This window comes from Scyliorhinus torazame, chromosome 5 (genome assembly GCF_047496885.1).
Source record: "Scyliorhinus torazame isolate Kashiwa2021f chromosome 5, sScyTor2.1, whole genome shotgun sequence".
NCBI lineage: Eukaryota > Metazoa > Chordata > Chondrichthyes > Carcharhiniformes > Scyliorhinidae > Scyliorhinus > Scyliorhinus torazame.
Window position 1 is genome coordinate 72852347 of NC_092711.1, and position 21476 is coordinate 72873822.

General features: G+C 46.0%; 1 long non-coding RNA gene and 1 other non-coding gene across 2 annotated transcripts; one reads left to right on the forward strand and one right to left on the reverse strand.

Annotated features, from left to right (window-relative positions):
• Positions 1–210: 210 nt before the first annotated feature.
• Positions 211–19132, forward strand: LOC140418430 (uncharacterized). The gene is made up of 3 exons (XR_011945037.1): positions 211–393; positions 8207–8313; positions 11836–19132. It is a non-coding gene; the product is annotated as an uncharacterized lncRNA (long non-coding RNA).
• trnak-cuu (transfer RNA lysine (anticodon CUU)) lies at positions 6080–6152 on the reverse strand. Its single transcript has one exon. It is a non-coding gene; the product is annotated as a tRNA-Lys (tRNA).
• Positions 19133–21476: the final 2344 nt, after the last annotated feature.

The following is a 21476-nucleotide window of genomic DNA, read 5'->3' on the forward strand; positions in this document are numbered from 1 at the left end:
CCCGCCATTATTTCATTACGTTCCTCAGGCTGATAAATTGCTTCCGGCACTTTTCATACAGTTCGGTGTTTGTACCGAATGGGGCGGCCGCATCGGTGCTCTTCTCTCTGATCGGCCCCTGTTAACGGCTGTCATCTGTTTTGGGGGCGATATGCCACAAGGCGCCTGCGCGGCCGCCATCTTGCTCAGGTGCAACAGGGCGCATGTGCGGCCGTCATTGACCCGGAAGCCGGAAGAGAGAATCTTGTGAATTTCTCCCCTGGACTGAAAGTGAAGTTTCTTTGGAAACTCCTTTAGAAATAGGAGGATTTACTAACGGGAACTTCAAACCAAACATCACATCATCATCTGGCAGACTTACTCGATTCATCACGACCTGAATATCATTGGGAGGTAAAATGGTTTGTCTGTTCTGTCCGTGGATAAAGATTTCAGATATCAGAGTGACTGGGAAAATTTAAATGACCATTCCGGGTTAAATTTGAGACTAATTACACCGATCACATTGGGGAAGTTAAATAATTTGCTGTTGTACTCTTATGTATGCAGGTACATTTTAAAATTACCGCATTAGCATACTTGACAGGTCAACTGGGCAAACTGCTGACCTTCTTCGTAGTGAGAGTTACTATCCGGGATTTTGTTAGGTTTGTTGTTCCTGTTGCATTTCATTCAGCTCATCGTGTTTACAAAGTAGGTGTTCGTAGAACGTTACAGCGCAGTACAGGCCCTTCGGCCCTCGATGTTGTGCCGACCTGTGAATCCACTCTAAAGCCCATCTACACTATTCCCTTATCATCCATATGTCTATCCAATGACCATTTGAATGCCCTTAGTATTGGTGAGTCCACTACTGTTGCAGGCAGGGCATTCCACACTCTTACTACTCTCTGAGTAAAGAACCTACCTCTGACATCTGTCCTATATCTATCTCCCCTCAATTTAAAGCTATGTCCCCTTGTGCTAGACATCACCATCTGAGGAAAAAGGCTCTCTCTGTCCACCCTATCCAATCCTCTGATCATCTTGTGTGCCTCAATTAAGTCACCTCTTAACATTCTCTCAAACGAAAACAGCCTCAAGTCCCTCAGCCTGTCCTCCTAAGATCTTCCCTCCATACCAGGCAACATTCTGGTATATCTCCTCTGCACCCTTTCCATTGCTTCCACATCCTTCCTATAATGCGGCGACCAGAATTGCACGCAATCCTCCAAATGCGGCCGCACCAGAGATTTGTACAGCTGCAACATGACCTCATGGCTCTGAAACTCAATCCCTCTACCAATAAAAGCTAACACACCGTACGCCTTCTTAACAACCCTCTCAGCCTGGGTGGCAACTTTCAGGGATCTATGTACATGGACACCGAGGTCTCTCTGCTCATCCACACTGCCAAGAATTTTACCATTAGCCCAATACTCTGTCTTCCTGTTATTCCTTCCAAAATGAATCACCTCACACTTTTCTGCATTAAACTCCATTTGCCACCCCTCAGCCCAGTGCTGCAGGTTATCTATGTACCTCTGTAACTTGTAACATCCTTCCGCACGGTCCATAACTCCACTGACTTTAGTGTCATCTGCAAATTTACTCACCCATCCTTCTACGCCCTCCTCCAGGTCATTTATAAAAGTGCCAAATAGCAGTGGCCCCAAAACAGATCCTTGTGGTACACCACTAGTAACTGGACTCCAGTCTGAAGAGTTCCCATCAACCACCACCCTTTGTCTTCTTCCAGCTAGCCAATTTCTAATCCAAACTGCTAAATCACCCTGAATCCCATGCCACCGTATTTTCTGCAGTAGCCTACCATAGGGAACCTTACCAAATGCTTTACTGAAATCCATGTACACTACATCAACTGCTTTTCCCTCATCCACCTGTTTAGTCACCTTCTCAAAGAACGCAATAAGATTTGTGAGGCACAACCTACCCTTCACAAAACCGTGTTGACTATCTCTAATCAAATTATTCCTTTCCAGATGATTATACATCCAATCTCTTATAAACCTCAGATACCCTCAATTATGACTCAGGAGAGGAGTTTGATAATACAAAGGCTTGAATTACCAGAGAACCAGACAGCTGCCGAGAAGTGTGCTCACTGCACGCTGCCTACTGAACGTAACCTTATGTACAGCTTCCTGGGGCCGGAGGCAGAGTCCCCCAGGGTTCCAAACCCGGTTGTAAAGGGGCCTATGCATTAAAGGTACATGTGTATACAGATATCATTCATCACAATACCTTTCCAAGACTTTGCCCACAACAGAAGTAAGGCTCACTGGTCTATTGTTACCAGTGTTGTCTCTACTCCCCTTCTTGAACAAGGGGACAACATTTGCTATCCACGAGTCTTCTGGCACTATTCCTGCAGACAAAGATGACTTGAAGATCAAAGCCAAAGGCTCATCAATCTCCTCCCTAGCTTCCCAGAGAATCCCAGGATAAATCCCATCTGGTCCAGGGGACTTATCTATTTTCACACTTTCCAGAATTGCTAACACCTCCTCCTTATGAACCTCAAGCCTTTCTAGTCTAGTAGCTTGAATCTCAGTATTCTCCTCAATAATATCGTCTTTTTCCTGTGTGAATACTGCCGAAGATTATTCATTTAGCACCTCTCCTATCTCCTCGGACCCCACGCACAACTTCCCACTACTGTCCTTGACTGGCCCTACTCTTACCCTAGTCATTCTTTTATTCCTGACATACCTATAGAAAGCTTTAGGGTTATCCTTGATCCTACCTGCCAAAGACTTCTCATGTCCCCTCCTGGCTCTTCTTAGCTCTCTCTTTAAGTCCTTCCTAGCTAGCTTGTAACTCTCGAGCGCCCTAACCGAACCTTCATGTCTCATCTTTACATAAGCCTCCTTCCTCCTCTTGACAAGTGTTTTGACTGCTTTAGTAAACCACGGTTCCCTCACTTGACCACTTCCTCCCTGCCTGACAGGTACATACTTATCAAGGACACGCAGTAGCTGTTCCTTGAACAAGCTCCACATTTCCATTGTGCCCATCCCCTGCGGTTTTCCTCTCCATCCGATGCATTCTAAGTCTTGCCTCATCGCATCATAATTGCCTTTCCCCCAGATATAACTCTGGCCCTGCGGTATATACCTATCCCTTTCTATCACTAAAGTAAACGTAATCGAATTGTGGTCACTATCACCAAAGTGCTCACCTACCTCCAAATCTAACACCTGTCCTGGTTCATTACCCAGTACCAAATCCAATATGGCCTCGCCTCTCGTTGGCCTATCTACATACTGTGTCAGGAAACCCTCCTGAACACATTGGACAAAACCGGACCCATCGAAAGTACTCGAACTATAGCGTTTCTTGTCAATATTTGGAAAGTTAACGTCCCCCATAACAACTACCCTGTTGCTTTCGCTCCTATCCAGAATCAACTTTGCAATCCTTTCCTCTACATCTCTTGAAGTTTTCGGAGGCCTATAGAAAACCCCCCCTCCTTTCCTGTTTCTAACATCAGCCCATACTACCTCAGTAGACGAGTCCTTATCAAACGTCCTTTCTGCCACCGTAATACTGTCCTTGACTAACAATGCCACCCCTCCCCCTCTTTTACCACCTTCGCTGAGCTTACTGAAATATCTAAACCCCGGCACCTGCAACAACCATTCCTGTTCCTGCTCTATCCATGTCTCCGAAATGGCCACAACATCGAAGTCCCAGGTACCAACCCATGCCGCAAGTTTACCCACCTTATTCCAGATGCTCCTGGCATTAAAGGGGAGACACTTTAAACCACCTTCCTGCCTGCTGGTACACTCCTGCAACTTTGAAACCTTACTCATGACCTCCCTACCCTCAATCTCCTGTATACTGGAGCTACAATTCAGGTTCCCAATCCCCTGCTGAACTAGTTTAAACCCTCCCGAAGAGCATTAGCAAATTTCCCCCCCAGGATGTTGGTAACCCTCTGGTCCAGGTGTAGACCATCCCATTTGTGGAGGTCCCACCGACCCCAGAATGAGCCCCAATTATCCAGAAATCTGAACCCCTCCCTCCTGCACCATCCCTGTAGCCACATGTTCAACTCCTCTCGCTCCCTATTCCTCGTCTCGCTAGCACGTGGCACAGGTAACAACCCAGAGATATTAACTCTGTTTGTCCTAGATCTAAGTTTCCACCCTAGCTCCCTGAATTTCTGCCTTAAATCCCTATCCCTTTTCCTACCTATGTCGTTGGTACCTATGTGGGCCACAACTTGGGGCTGCTCCCCCTCCCCCTTAAGTATCCCGAAAACACGATCGGAGACATCACGGACCCTGGCACCTGGGAGGCAACACACCAATCACGAGTTTCTCTCGTTCCCACAGAATCTCCTATCTATCCCCCTAACTATGGAGTCTCCAATGACTAATGCTCTACTCCTCTCCCCCCTTCCCTTCTGAGCAACAGGGACAGATTCTGTGCCAGAGACCTCTACCCCATGGCTTACCCCTGGTAAGTCCCCCCACCAACAGTATCCAAAGCGGTATACTTATTACTACAGGGAACGGGCCACAGGGGATCCCTGTACTGACTGCTTCCTCCCAGCCCCTCTCACCGTCACCCATCTATCTTTATTCTTTGGAGTAACTACATCCCTGAAGCTTCTATCTATAACCACCTCTGCCTCCCAAATAATCCGAAGTTCATCCAACTCCAGCTCCAGTTCCCTAACGAGGTTTCTGAGGAGCTGGAGATGGGTGCACTTCCCACAGATGAAATCAGCAGGGACACTGACGGCGTCCCTCACCTCAAACATTCTGCAGGAGGAACATTGCACAACCTTCCCTGCCATCCCCTCTCGATAAAAAAAGAAAAAGAAAGAAAGAGCTTACCTGTTATTCACTCTACCCCTTCGGTTAAAGGAGGTGGAAGGGTGGGGGACACTACAAGTGTAGTGTCTAGGGTTTAGAAACTGCCCAACTTAAATACAGGTAAAAATAAAACACTTAACCAGCATCCACTGCGCCCCACACAAAAACAGCAATCAGCTGTTATGGGCCTGTGCAAACAAATTAAATCTTTACTACTTACCCAGCAGTCATTCTGTCCTCACTCCGACTGGATTCAGCTGGAAACTCCCGACAGTAAGTTTTTTAATTTTTTAAACTTCCGTTCTCAGGAAGCACTCACTCAGTAAAGGTCTACTGCCCTCTGCTGGATGCTTGCCTTCACTTGAACAGCTAAGGTCTCTTGCACAGGTACACCTTCAAGTTACGGTGACCACAATGCATGTATGCAAATTTCCCCTTCAACAACCAATCAGCAGCTCCACTCTACTGCCCTCTGCAGACTGTGGTCTGTAGCTTTTTAAGTTACATCAATTCAAATGTCTACCTGAATACTTTTTAAATGTTATGAGGGTTTCTGCCATCATTTCAGGCAGCATGTCACAGATCCTCACCACCCTCCAAACCTCCTAGTCCTTCCCTAAATCTCTGCCCCCTTTTATATGTATCACTCAACCAAAGGGAATCGGACCTTCCTATCCAATCTATTTAGATCCCTCAGAATTTAAAAAATATATACATTACTATTTTTTTCCAATTGAGGGGCAATTTAATTTGGCCAAGCCACCTACCCTGCACATATTTGGGTTGTGGGGGTGAAACCCACACAGACAATGTGAGAATGTGCAAACTCCTTACAGACTGTGACCCGGGGCCAGGATTGAACCCGGGTCCCCAGCACGCAGGCACACAACCACTGTGCCACCATGATCCCCCAGAATTTTATACATTTAGAATAATCTTTACTATTGTCACAAGTAGGCTTACATTAACACTGCAATGAAGTTACTGTGAAAATCTCCGTAACCACACTCTGGCACCTATTCGGGTACACAGAGGGAGAATTCAGAATGTCCAATTCACCTAACAAGCACGTCTTTCGGGACTTGTGGGAGGAAACCCATACAGAGACTGGGAGAATGTGTAGACTCTGCGCAGACAGTGTCCCAAGTGGGAATTAAATCCCGGTACCTTGCCGCTGTGAAGCAACAGTGCTAACCACTGCCGCCCAAAAAACAGTTCAGCTCAATGTTCTCAGATTAAAGAAGCTGAAGCGCGCAGAGTGGGTCTTGAACCCACGGCCCTGGGATTAAGACTCCCATGCTCTGCCGACTGAGCCAGCCAGGCTGCTTTTTACAATTTCATTTTGGTCTCCCTTCAGCCTTTTCTGTTCAAAAGAAAACAGCCCCAGTTTAGCCAAACTTTCCTCAGAGCAAACATTGTCAATTTCTGGTCAATGTTGTTAAATCCCCTCTGTGCTCTCTCTGGTGCAATCTTCCTGTGCACAGGAATCTAGCCCTGGCCTAACTAGTCCTGTCCTGCCATTTATCATGTAATCCTTTGCCTTGTTTTCCCTCCAGCTATCTTCCTCACTATCAAGTGTTTAATCATTTTTGTGTCACAGGTAAACCTCTTCCTCATGTTCCTACATTTACTCTCAAATCAATGATGTAAACCAGGAGTGAAGGGCCCAGTACTGATTCCTTTGAAACTGGCACTGGAAACAGCCCTTTTATTTTCTCTATTCTTTATGGGATGTGAGTGTCACGGGCAAACCAGCTTGGTTGCCTATTTCTAATTGTCCTTAAACTAAGTGGCTTGCTGGGCAATTCAGAATTAACCACATTTCAGAGTTAACCTGATCAGAGTTGGCTAGATCAGGTAACGCCGGTGCAGACTCGATGGGCTGAATGGTCTCCTTCTGCACTGTGGATTCTATGATTAATTCCGCCCTTGGGTCACTGTCTCTGTGGAGTTTTCCTGCATTTGCGTAGATTTCCTTTCTGGGTGCTCTGGTTTCCTCCCACAGTCCAAAAATGTTCAGATTAGGTGGATTGGCTGTGCTAAATTGTCCCCGGGAGGTGTTACGTGGAAAGGGTGGGGAATTCACCATGGTACGGTGCTCTTTCAGAGGGTTGCTATGGACTCGATGGGCCGAATGGCCTCATTCAGAACTGTTGGAATTCTATGATTCTACAACGATGTGTTCACTCACACACTGCAGCCTGACTCTTATTATGGGAACAGACACTGTGTTTGTTACTCTCAAAGTGAGTGAATCATTTGCTGTTTATCTTCTGGGCCCCATCTCCACTATTATTGTCAAATTGTCCCACTGAGACTCTCACTGTTATTATTGGACAATCAGTGCACAGTCTGAGTCTGGCTGTTCTCACCATCTGTAACCCTCACAATGCCTGGGTGAGTGACGGCAGCTCCAGACCAATAGGAGGTGGAGGGGCAGGACTGGAGGACCGACCGACAGCGCTGGTCCTCCAACCAATGAATGAGTGGCGGGGCCCGCTGCGATTGAAGCATGTGCTGTGTGGGTAATGGAGATGCAGAAGGGCTGTGTCTTCAGATCCGAAATCGGTGAGAGGCGATTAATAATATGGAGGGAGCGAGAGATCGTGGGGGTGGGCGGAAACGTCGTGTAAAGCTGTTGTAAGCCGCAAACCTCAGAAAAGAGTTTAAGATTGTTTATAAATATGAGAAATGCCAATAAAAAGTTTTTCTAAAAAAAGGAAAAGAGTTTACGGTACCCAGTTTGTACTGAGCGGAGCTACGGCTCCTCATGCTCGGGTTAATGACCACCATCTTTATTGGATGTGCATCAGGGCGCACGCGCGTTTGTCATCTTTGTCGGGGGTGATGTTTCAGTGAGTGGGAGGAGCTTGTTCCTCATTGTTCAGAATGGAGGCAACTTGTCCATCAAACTGCCTCACCCTTTGAGTCCCAATGTCTTATTGATGATGCAAAGCGGTGGCAGAGATGGAAAGGAAGCCAATCCTGGTCTCTGGATTTCACTGTCTCATTGGACGTCCTGTCCCATGTGTCGAAAGCTCTGAGGCTCTGTTCAGTCACACAAAGACCCAGGGCAGAAACCCACAACCCTGAGTCAATATCACCCTAAAATCAGGGGACTGCTGATGATGAGGGCAGTGTGCAGCGGTGAGAGGGAGGGGGAGGGCATGAGCGGTCATCCTGGACCAGGGAGCAGGAGGAGAGAATGTGGTGAATTTCTATCCTGGACTGATAGTGATTAATTTTGGAAACTCCTTTTACAGGGGATTAGTCGGGGTGGATTTACACACAGTAAATTCAAACCGGGAGAAATATTTATCTTTCCAGAATTTTACTTCTGGACTGACAGTGATGCCTTTTGTAAACTTCTTTCGCAGGGGCTTAGAAAGGGATTCGCAGACAGGAAACTCACAACCAATCCTCACATCAAATTCTGACAGCACCATTCGAGTTATCAGGACCTGGAGATTATCGACCTTTGTGTGTAAGCATTGAGTTCAGGTCATTACCACTCACTGTGTAAAATTTCTTCCTCATATCCCCCCTGTAGATCTTGCTCACAATCTTAAATCTGTGTCCCATAATCCTTTTACAATCTACTGATGGGAACAGATTTCTTTATCCTTTGCCGGGTTTGCTGTGGTCGTTTCCGGTGCCTGGGTCGTGCCGGTTGGTTCGTCCAGATTTCACTCCATTTTTCTGTGTTTGTAGTGGCCAAATGGGCTTGGATCAGTCCATTTTTGGATCCAGTTCACAATTGAAGTTCGCTCCAAGGATTAATTGATGTGTATCCCGGTCTGGGATGGGTCCCAACAATTTAATTTAAAAATGACACATCGTCCCAGTTAGGGGCATAGACATTCACCAGCACCACCAATGTACCTGCCAATAACCCACTGACCACCATGTATCTCCCATTAGTGTCCGCAATGACCCTAGTGACCCCTTTATTGATTAAAATTGCAGCATAACGAGCCCTTCCGTCAAAGCCCGAGTGAAACACTTGGCTCACCACTCCGCATCTGGTCGGATCTCTAACCCGCAAGTGAGTCTCCTGCAAGAACACCACACCAGCATTTAGAATCTTCAGGTGAGCGAAAACCCTTGACCTTCACTGGTTCACCCAATTCCTTTACGGTCCAGGTGACCTGCCCTGAATTAGGGGATCCCCCCCCCCCCCCCGCCCCCTCCCATCACGGTAGCATTGTGGATAGCACAATTGCTTCACAGCTCCAGGGTCCCAGGTTCGATTCCGGCTTGGGTCACTGTCTGTGCGGAGTCTGCACATCCTCCCCGTGTGTGCGTGGGTTTCCTCCGGGTGCTCCGGTTTCCTCCCACAGTCCAAAGATGTGCAGGTTAGGTGGATTGGCCATGATAAATTGCCCTTAGTGTCCAAAATTGTCCTTGGTGTTGGGTGGGGTTACTGGGTTGTGGGGATAGGGTGGAGGTGTTGACCTTGGGTAGGGTGCTCTTTCCAAGAGTCATTGCAGACTCGATGCGCCGAATGGCCCCCTTCTGCACTGTAAAATTCAATGAAAATCACGGAATCAGCCATTTCCACCGTGAGGGACTATCCAGCAAATCTTCAAAAAGTACAGCCAAGAGTCCACCCTAGATGACCGCCATACCCATATCCTCAGAGTAAAGCAAAAACAGTTCTATAGTCATCATCAGTGAGCTACCACATTCCCCCCATGCCCCCATTTCCCACCAACGCCCCACCTAGACACACAAATTGAAATCAAACCCACTCCCCCGGCTCTGACCCAGAAGCTAAGCTTGCCGAACCAGCCAAAACTGGTTCACCGGCTGCAGCTTTACCCACCCCCCTTCTCACTCCCATTCACCAGCTTACTGCTGCCGGGGCAGCTCTCTTAGGACAACAAGAAAAGCAAAACAACAATATTACCCACTTCGAGGGTAAAACATATTTCGGAATGCATTCCCTTACTAGATCTAGTTTCCAACGGGCCCCTCTCTCTCTCCTCTCTCTCCTCTCTCTCTCTCCTATCTCTCTTGCCCCATAAGTGGAAAAAAATAATTGGGTACTCTAAATTTATTTTAAAAAAAGAAAATCTTTTCCTACGGACAGAACAGACAAACATTTTGTCTTCCACATTCACAGGCCAATGATATTCAGGTCCTGATGAATGAAGTGACTTAAGTCATGATGTGATGTTTGATTTGAGTTTCCATCTGGTTAACCGAGGACCGGGGTTTGATCCCGGCCCGGGTCACTGCCCGTACAGAGTTTGCACATTCTCCCCGTGTCTGTGTGGGACTCACCCCCCAATCCAAAAAGATGTGCAGGTCGGTGAATTGGCCTCGCAAAGATTACGCCTCAATTGGGGGGAAAATATTGGGTACTCTTTTAAAAAAGAAAACTTTTAATTAAAAATAAACAAAAGACATCACTGTCAGTCCAGGATAGAAATTCTGAACAGACAATTCTAGTTTCTCTTGAACATTTGTTCCTCTCTTGTTCCCCCAAAGCTGTAAATCCCCGTCCCACACACTCTCCCTCCTCCCTGGGCTGAAATCCAAACCCATCTCACCATCGGCACCATTTCTTTCCTCCACTCCCAGTTTTCTCCCTCCCTCTCCTCTGCCTGGGTTCAGTTCTCCAGCTCCTGTCTGCAGACTGACAATAAAACCAATGGGTCTTATTGGGGGTTTGGGGTCTCCAGCGGGTGTTTGTGAATCCTCCCCGCCCACCTGCCAGGGTTTCCTTCCTTCCCAGAGATCAGAGTCTTCATTGATGCTTTGAGCCCAACCTGGAACCACGCTAAATTACCCCTTAATTGGGGAAAAAAATTACATGAAGGATAGCGGCTGCACAAAGTGTTTCCATCTCCTCCCACCCATCTCCTTAACAAGTTGATGCATTTATTTAACTGACTAAAAGGATGGTCTCTGGCAGCACAGTGGTTAGCACTGCTGCCTCACAGCACCAAGGACCCGGGTTCGATCCTGGCCCCTGGTCACTATCTGTGTGGAGTTTGCACATTCTCCCTGTATCTGCGTGGGTGTCGCCTCCACAACCCAAAGATGTGCAGGTTAGGTGGATTGGCCAGGCTAAATTGCACCTTAATTGCAAAAATAAAATTGGACTCTAAATTTCAAAAAAGGCTTGTCTCTTTCCTCATGTTCACAATTAAAGGGGTGAGTTCCCCAGGAGATGGCTGGCATTTCAGGGCAATTAAATTAATAATGGACAGAGATATGTCCAGTGTTGTTACATGGTACAGATTGGATATATTGTTTACCGTTCTGTAATACAGTAAACGTATTATTATTTCTCGCCTTGTAATCTAAGACTGTAGTTACGTTATAGATTTCCAGTCAACTCTTCCCTCAGAGAGTTGTTAGTCTTTGGATTTCTCTTCCACAGGGACCAGTTGTATCTGGGGGGGTCATTGAATATATTGAAGTAGAAGTTGGACAGATAATTTATTGACAATGGAGTTCAGGGTTATGGGGAACAGGTATGATAATAGAGTGAAAGCTGAGATGAGGAGGGATCTCTTCACTCAAGGATGTGGTGAAGCTTTGGAATTCTCTACCCCAGAGGAATGTGGATCCTCAGTCATCAGGTATGTTCAAGACAAATATTGATAGGATTCTAGATATTGAAGATATCGAGGGATATGGGGACCATGTGGGAAAATGGTGCTGAAGTAGATCGGCCAAGGATCTCAATGAATGGTTGAGTAGATTTGGTGGGCCGAATGACCTACTCTTGCTCCTGTTATAATTTCTGTGTCCTGGTCAGGAAGCAGTGAGCTGAGCTTGGATCTGTCAATCAGCATGAATCAGCACCTTCAGGAGAATTGGGAGGGTGAATATTAGATACAGCAGAGTGAGAATGGAGTGAGATTGTGTGGGATGGAGATTTACAGCTTTTGGAGAACAATAGAGGAAATTACATTTCATACGAACTAGAATTGTCTGTTCTGAGTTTCTATCCTGTACTAACAATGATGACTTTTGCTAATTGTTTTCAAAGGATATTGGAAGAGGAGGAATTATAGACAGAAATCTCAAAGGTCACGTCTCGATGTGACAAACTCAATCGATTCCTCCTGAACTGAATATCCTCGGCGAGAAGGCAAAATGTTTGTCCGATCTGTCGGCTTCAAAAGATTTTAAACGTGAGTGTGACTGGAAAAGCACCGAGACCCACACAACACACACCCGAGTGAGAGTGTTCCAGTGAACTGACTGTGGAAAGAGCTTTAACTAGTTACACAGCCTGAAAAAACATCACACCATTCACGGTGAGGAGAGACAGTGTGCACATGTTCTGTGTATGGACAAGGCTTCCACTGATTGTCTAATCTGGAGAGACACGAGGAGACCCAAAACATGGAGAAACCGTGGAAATGTGGGGACTGTGGGAAGGGATTCAGAGCCCCATCGAAGCTGGAGATTCATCGACGCAGTCACACTGGGGAGAGGCCGTTCACCTGCTCTCATTGTGGGAAGGGATTCAGTGATTCATCCACCCTGCAGAGACACCAGCGAATTCACACTGGGGAGCGGCCGTTCACCTGTTCTGTGTGTGGGAAGGGATTCAGTGATTCATCCAACCTGCGGGAACATCAGCGAATTCACACTGGGGAGAGGCCGTTCACCTGCTCTCTCTGTGGGAAGGGATTCACACATTCATCCAATCTGCAGAAACATCAGCGAGTTCACACTGGGGAGAGGCCATTCACCTGCTGTCAGTGTGGGAAGGGATTCACACAGTTATCCAGTCTGCAGAGACATCAGCGAGTTCACACTGGGGAGAAGCCATTCACCTCCCTCTGTGCGAAGGGATTCACACAGTTATCCATCCTGCAGACACACCAGCGAGTTCACACTGGGGAGAGACCATTCACCTGCTCTTAGTGTGGGAAGGGATTACATAGAAACATAGAAAATAGGAGCAGGAAGAGACCATTTGGCCCTTCACGCCTGCTCCGCCATTCATTATGATCAAGGCTTATCATTCAACTCTTTTCACAGCAACTTCATTGCAGTGTGAATGCAAGCCTACTTGTAACAATAAAGATTATTATTATTAAGATGTGCAGCGTAGGTGAATTGGCCATGCTAAATTGCCCCTTAATTGGAAAAAAGAATTGGGTATTTTAAATTTTAAAAAAAATCATTAATCTGTCTTCTGAACATCTGGGCTCCTAGCACCGATCCCTGCAGTACCCCACTAGTCACTGCCTGCCACTTTGAAAAAGACCATTAATTCCTACTCTTTGTTTCCTGTCTGCCAACCGGTTTCTTGTCCATCTCAATGCACTACCCCTAATCCCGTGTGCTTTAATTTTACACACTAATCTCTTGTGAGTGATTTTGTCAAAAGCCACCTGAAAGTCCAAATATACCACATCCACTTACTCCCCCTTGTCAACTCTACCAGTTACACCCTCGAAGAATTCCAGTCAATTTCGTCAAGCATGATTTCCCCTTCATAAATCCATGCTGACTCTGTCCGATCCTGCCACTGGTTTCTAAGTGCTTTGCTATAAAATCTTTGATAATGGATTCTAGAATTTTTCCCACTGCTGATGTCGGGCTTACTGATCTATAATTCCCTGTTTTCTCTCTCATTTTAAATACTGGAGTTACAGAAGCCACCCACCAATCTGCAGGAACTGTTCCAGAGTCTATAGAATCCTGGAACATGACCACCAATGCATCCATTATTTCTAGAGCCACTTCCCTCAGTACTTTGGGATGCAGATTATCAGGCCCTGGGGATTTATCGGCGTTCAATCCCATAAATTTCCCCAACACCATTTCTTTACTAATATTGATCTCCCTCAGTTCCTCCCTGTCACTAAACCCTGCGTTCCCCAACATTTCTGGTATCTGATTTGTGCCCTCATTTGTGAAGACGTAACCAAATTATGTATTTATTTGCCCAGCCATTTCTTTGTCCCCTGTATACATTCCCCTGTTTCTGGCTGAAAGGAACCTAAATGTGTCTTCACCAATCTTTTTCTCTTCATGTACCCATAGAAACTTCAGCCTAATTTCCTGTATTCGGCCATTCCCAACATTACCACTGCAGTTTGGGGGTCTCTTTACTGATTTATTTTCCCCTTAGTGTTTCTGAGCTCTACCCATACAGATTCCACATTGTCGGAGCTAATATCATTCCTCACTATTGCATTAATTTCCTCTTTAACCAGCACTGCCTCACCACTGCCTTTTCCTTTTTGTCTGTCCTTCCTAAACACTGAATATATTCAGTTCCCATCCCTGGTCACCCTGCAGCCATGTCTCCATAATCCCGATTATCTCACACCCGTTTACCTCTATTTGCGCGATTCACTCGGTTATGCCATCTGCAGTCACACCAGGGAGTTCATACTGGGGAGAGGCCGTTCACCTGCCCTCAATGTGCGAAGGGATTTTGTAATTCATCGCACTTCCTGAGACACCAACAAGTTCACAACTGATTACAGGGATTGGATTCTACTGTTCTTGTTTCTGTTCTCAATTACATCCAGGACTGCATTTTGTTCATTCTGTTGGTCAATGGGGATGGTCAGAGGATTTCTTTCTGCTGGACTGGCCGGTCTCACGACTTCGCCTCTAGTGGGCTGATTCTCTCTGAGCCTTCTTGCGAATATCTGGTTGCACATTTCATAGATCATAGAATTTACAGTGCAGAAGGAGGCCATTCAGCCCATCGAGTCTGCACCGGCTCTTGGAAAGAGCACCCGACCCAAGGTCCACAGCTTCCCCTATCCCCATAACCTAGTAACCCCACCCAACACTAAGGGCAATTTTGGACACTATGGGCAATTTAGTATGGCCAATCCACCTAACCCGCACATCTTTGGACTGTGGGAGGAAACTGGAGCACCCGGAGGAAACCCACGCACACACTGGGAGGATGTGCAGACTCCGCACAGACAGTGACCCAAGTCAGGAATCGAACCTGGGACCCTGGAGCTGTAAAGCAATTGTGCTATCCACAATGCTACCGTGCTACCCTTTCACAAGGGGTGAAAGGGGGTTTGGAGGTTAGAAGATGTTTCATTGCCATTTCTGTTTAGAAACCCCAAAAAGCATGCCACATTGCCATGAAGATGGGCTAGGGTGGTGACATGGTTCTTTTGTTGTTTTTTTAAAATGTAGAGTACCCAATTCATTTTTTCCAATTAAGGGGCAATTTAGCGTGGCCAATCCACCTAGCCTGCACATCTTTGGGTTGTAGGGGTGAACCCACGCAAATACGAGGAGAATGTGCAAACTCCACATGGAAAATGACCCAGAGCTGGGATTGAACCTGGGACCTCGGCTCCGTGAGGCAGCAGGGCTAACCCACTGCGCCACCGTGCTGCCCGATGGTTCTTTTGTTTAAGTTATCTTGATGCTTCTCACAGAAGAAAACTATCAGGGTATGAGGGGCAAGTTATCTGAGGTGCACTGGGAAACTACATTAAATAGGATGGTGGGAGACAGGCAATCACCAATATTTAAGGAATTATTACAGATTTACATTGGGATCGGTTAGCTCAGTTGGCTGGATGGCTGGTTTGTGCTGAGTGACACCAACAGCACAGGTTAAATTCCCATACCGGCTGAGATTATCCATGGTCTGTGTCAGTATTTATGCTCCACATGATCCTCCACCCACCCCTCTACATCTCCCCCATCAGCATCTCCTATTCTTTCTCCCTCGTGTATGTATCTAGCTTTACGTTCAATGTATTCATGCTGTTCACCTCACCCACTCGCTGTGGAGTGAGTTCCATATTCTCACCACTTGCTGGGTAAAGAGGTTTCTGCTGAAATTCTTATTGGATTATTGAATCCCTTCACAGTCTGAAAGATAACATCAGGTCACCCATCAGTCTTCTCTTTTCCAGAAAAAAGCAGCCCCAGCCTTTCCTGAGTGTTAAATGCTCTCAGTTCTGTATATTATGAATCTTGCACTTTATCCAATGCCTTTATTTCCTTTTTCTAAATGGAGATCACCAATGTTGACAGTGCTCCCAGTGTAGTCTAACCCTGGTTCTAAACAAGTTGAACATTTTGTCCGTGCTTTTCAATTCTATCCCTCTAGAATGGAACCCTATAGATGAACCCAACACTTTAGGAAGGATGTGAAGTTCTTCGAGGGGGTGTAGAGGACATTTACAATAAAAATAATGTCACAAGTAGGCTTACATTAACGCTCCAATGAAGTTACTGTGAAAATCCCCTAGTTGCCACGCTCCGGAGCCTGTTCTGGTACACCAAGAGACAATTCAGAATGTCCAATTCACCTAACCACATCTTTCGGGACTTGTGGGAGAAAACTGGAGCACCCGGAGGAAACTCACCCAAACACTGGGACACTCAGACTCCGCACAGACAGTGACCCAAACCGGGAATTGAACCGTGTAGAAGCCAGGTATTTCTAATACAACTAGTATAGGTAAAGCACGGTATTAGGGCAGCACGGTAGCACAGTGGATAGCATTGTGGCTTCACAGCGCCAGGGTCCCAGGTTCAATTCCTCGCTGGGTCACTGTCTGTGTGGAGTCTGCACGTTCTCCCCGTGTCTGCGTGGGTTTCCTCCGGGTGCTCCGGTTTCCTCCCACAGTCCAAAGACGTGCAGGTTAGGTGGATTGGCCATGCTAAATTGCCCTTAATGTCCAAAAAGGTTAGGAGGGATTATTGGGTTATGGGGATAAGGTGGAAGTGAGGGCTTAAGTGGGTCGGTGCAGACTCGATGGGCCGAATGGCCTCCTTCTGCACTGTATGTTCTATGTTCTATGTTCTATGTAAAAGATAGCTGTTTAAGCATAAATATTTAGCCCCAGTTTTAAATACCCATTTAAAAATGAGAATTTCAGCACCCATAACCTCAGGTCATCTCAAAACATATAGCTTCAATAGATACATGAAACAGCATAATTCCATCATAGATTAAAACTGCACAGTTGCAAGTCAATTTGACACTATGCTTATGCTGCTGTCAAGGACAAGGGCTGAATTCCATGACAACGAGGTGACAAGAGTCCAGTAACTAAAGCTCTATTGTTCTTTTTTCAAGCCATTAGTGATTACAGCGTGAACCACATTCCATAGAACATAGAACATAGAAAATACAGCACAGAACAGGCCCTTCGGCCCACGATGTTGTGCCGAACCTTTGTCCTACATTAATCATAGATTATCATTGAATTTACAGTGCAGAAGGAGGCCATTCGGCCCTTTGAGTCTGCACCGGCTCTTGGAAAGAGCACCCTACCCAAACTCAACACCTCCACCCAACACCAAGGGCAATTTGGACATTAAGGGCAATTGATCATTGGCCAATTCACCTAACCCGCACATCTTTGGACTGTGGGAGGAAACCGGAGCACCCGGAGGAAACCAACGCAGACACGGGGAGGACATGCAGACTCCGCACAGACAGTGACCCAAGCCGGAATCGAACCTGGGACCCTGGAGCTGTGAAGCAATTGTGCTATCCACAATGCTACCGTGCTGCCCTTGAGAACAAATAAACCTACACTATATCATTTTACCGTAATCCATGTACCTATCCAATAGCTGCTTGAAGGTCCCTAATGTTTCCGACTCAACTACTTCCACAGGCAGTGCATTCCATGCACCCACTACTCTCTGGGTAAAGAACCTACCTCTGATATCCCTCCTATATCTTCCACCTTTCACCTTAAATTTATGTCCCCTTGTAATGGTTTGTTCCACCCGGGGAAAAAGTCTCTGACTGTCTACTCTATCTATTCCCCTGATCATCTTATAAACCTCTATCAAGTCGTCCCTCATCCTTCTCCGTTCTAATGAGAAAAGGCCTAGCACCCTCAACCTTTCCTCGTAAGACCTACTCTCCATTCCAGGCAACATCCTGGTAAATCTTCTTTGCACCTTTTCCAAAGCTTCCACATCCTTCCTAAAATGAGGCGACCAAAACTGTACACAGTACTCCAAATGTGGCCTTACCAACGCTTTGTACAGCTGCATCATCATCTCACGGCTCTTAAATTCAATCCCTCTGTTAATGAACGCTAGCACACCATAGGCCTTCTTCACAGCTCTATCCACTTGAGTGGCAACTTTCAAAGATGTATTAACATAGACCCCAAGATCTCTCTGCTCCTCCACATTGCCAAGAACTCTACCGTTAACCCTGTATTCCGCATTCATATTTGTCCTTCCAAAATGGACAACCTCACACTTTTCAGGGTTAAACTCCATCTGCCACTTCTCAGCCCAGCTCTGCATCCTATCTATGTCTCTTTGCAGCCGACAACAGCCCTCCTTACAATCCACAACTCCACCAATCTTCGTATCGTCTGCAAATTTACTGACCCACCCTTCAACTCCCTCATCCAAGTCATTAATGAAAATCACAAACAGCAGAGGACACAGAACTGACCCCTGCGGTACGCCACTGGTAACTGGGATCCGGGCTGAATATTTGCCATCCACCACCACTCTCTGACTTCTATCGGTTAGCCAGTTCGTTATCCAACTGGCCAAATTTCCCACTATCCCATGCCTCCTTACTTTCTTCATAAGCCTACCATGGGGAACTTTATCAAATGCCTTACTAAAATCCATGTACACTACATCCACTGCTTTACCTTCATCCACATGCTTGGTCACCTCCTCAAAGAATTCAATAAGACTTGTAAGGCAAGACCTACCCCTCACAAATCTGTGCTGACTATCCCTAATCAAGCAGTGTCTTTCCAGATGCTCAGAAATCCTATCCTTCTGTACCCTTTCCATTACTTTGCCTACCACCGAAAAAAGACTAACTGGCCTGTAATTCCCAGGGTTATCCCTAGTCCCTTTTTTGAACAGGGGCACGACATTTGCCACTCTCCAATACCCTGGTACCACCCCTGTTGACAGTGAGGACGAAAAGATCATTGCCAACGGCTCTGCAATTTCATCTCTTGCTTCCCATAGAATCCTTGGATATATCCCGTCAGGCCCGGGGGACTTGTCTATCCTCAAGTTTTTCAAAATGCCCAACACATCTTCCTTCCGAACAAGTATTTCCTCGAGCTTACCAATCTGTTTCACACTGTCCTCTCCAACAATATCGCCCCTCTCATTTGTAAATACAGAAGAAAAGTACTCGTTCAAGACCTCTCCTATCTCTTCAGACTCAATACACAATCTCCCGCTACTGTCCTTGATCGGACCTACCCTCGCTCTAGTCATTCTCATATTTCTCACATATGTGTAAAAGGCCTTGGGGTTTTCCTTGATCCTACCCGCCAAAGATTGTTCATGCCCTCTCTTAGCTCTCCTAATCCCTTTCTTCAGTTCCCTCCTGGCTATCTTGTATCCCTCCAATGCCCTGTCTGAACCTTGTTTCCTCAGCCTTACATAAGTCACCTTTTTCCTCTTAACAAGACATTCAACCTCTCTTGTCAACCATGGTTCCCTCACTCGACCATCTCTTCCCTGCCTGACAGGGACATACATATCAAGGACACGTAGCACCTGTTCCTTGAACAAGTTCCAGATTTCATTTGTGTCCTTCCCTGCCAGCCTATGTTCCCAACTTATGCACTTCAATTCTTGCCTGACAACATCGTATTTACCCTTCCCCCAATTGTAAACCTTGCCCTGTTGCACGTACCTATCCCTCTCCATTACTAAAGTGAAAGTCACAGAATTGTGGTCACTATCTCCAAAATGCTCCCCCACTAACAAATCTATCACTTGCCCTGGTTCATTACCCAGTACTAAATCCAATATTGCCCCTCCTCTGGTCGTACAATCTACATACTGTGTTAGAAAAGCTTCCTGGACACATTGCACAAACACCACCCCACCCAAACTATTTGATCTAAAGAGTTTCCACTCAATATTTGGGAAGTTAAAGTCGCCCATGACTACTACCCTATGACTTCTGCACCTTTCCAAAATCTGTTTCCCAATCTGTTCCTCCACATCTCTGCTACTATTGGGGGGGCCTATAGAAAACTCCTAACAAGGTGACTGCTCCTTTCCTATTTCTGACTTCAACCCATACTACCTCATTAGGGTGATACTCCTCGAACTGCCTTTCTGCAGCTGTTATACTATCTCTAATTAACAATGCCACCCCCCACCTCTTTTACCACCCTCCCTAATCTTATTGAAACATCTATAACCAGGGACCTCCAACAACCATTTCTGCCCCTCTCCTATCCAAGTTTCCGTGATGGCCACCACATCGTAGTCCCAAGTACCGATCCATGCCTGAAGTTCACCCACCTTATTCCTGATGCTTCTTGCGTTGAAGTATACACACTTCAACCCATCTCCGTGCCTGCAAGTACTCTCCTTTGTCAGTGTTCCCTTCCCCACTGCCTCATTACACGCTTTGGCATCCTGAATATCGGCTACCTTAGTTGCTGGACTACAAATCCGGTTCCCATTCCCCTTCCAAATTAGTTTAAACCCTCCCGAAGAGTACTAGAAAACCTCCCTCCCAGGATATTGGTGCCCCTCTGGTTCAGATGCAACCCGTCCTGCTTGATCTAGATCTTTATTTTAAAAAATAACACGATCAACCAAAATGTTTCCAGAAACTGCAGATCGATCAGAATTTGTTTGAAAAAATAAATTACTCAATAATTTTGAGAAGTTATGAGATGTGGTGATAAGCCTGTATATAATATTACATGTACTCAGCAGTGTGACCTCCCACCAGTAGTTGGCGTCAGGCATCAGTCAGGTGACATCCGGCTACCAGCAGAAGGTTGCCAGGCATACACGAGGCCAGTCGCACATCAGGGTAGTTCCAACAGAGTCTAATGTAACTCTGTGATAACTTAGTCTGTATAGCATTCTGATCATTACCTTACCACGTGTACATTAATAAATCATCGTTCTGGCTAATTCACCAGCAGTTCTGTAGAATCATTGCAAGACAAGATCACAGAACACAACATGAGACACCATATTCTGTCAAGAATATGTGGGCTCGGCATTGGAGTAATGGTATTGTTACTGGGCGAATAATCCAGAGACCCAGGTTAATGCTTTGGGGATCTGGGATCGAATCTGCTTATGGCAGATGCTGAAATTGATTAAAAGTCTAATGATAACACTCTTGATTGTTGTGAAAACTCATCTGGTTCACTAATGTCCTTCAAGAAATCTGCTCTCCGTATGTGGCCTGGCCTACACGTGACTCCAGATCCACAGCAATGTTGTGGTTGATTTGTAAGTGCCCTCTGAAATAGCCTCACAAGACACGCAGTTTAAGGGCCATTGAAATGAGCAGTAAATGATGGCCCAGCCAGTGACACCCACCTCCCATGAATGAATAATTTTTAAGAAGACTCATTGTTCAATCTGAAGATGAGTAAGAAACTGTCTCTTTGATTGGATTGGATTTATTGTCACGTATACCGAGGTACAGTGAAAAGTATTGTTCTGCGTACAGTCCAGACAGATCGTTCCATACATGAAAAAACAAAGTGCGGATCTTGGCAGTTTGTTCAGTTCACAAAAGAATTTAATGGCTTTGTAGACGTAGATTAATATTTTAATATTGTACAAAACATATCTACATGTAATGTATGCTCATGTAGACAAACACAAACGATACTGTAACTGAATTTGAGGAAATGACAGAGATTTAACTGAACCACATTTTTGAAAAATTCG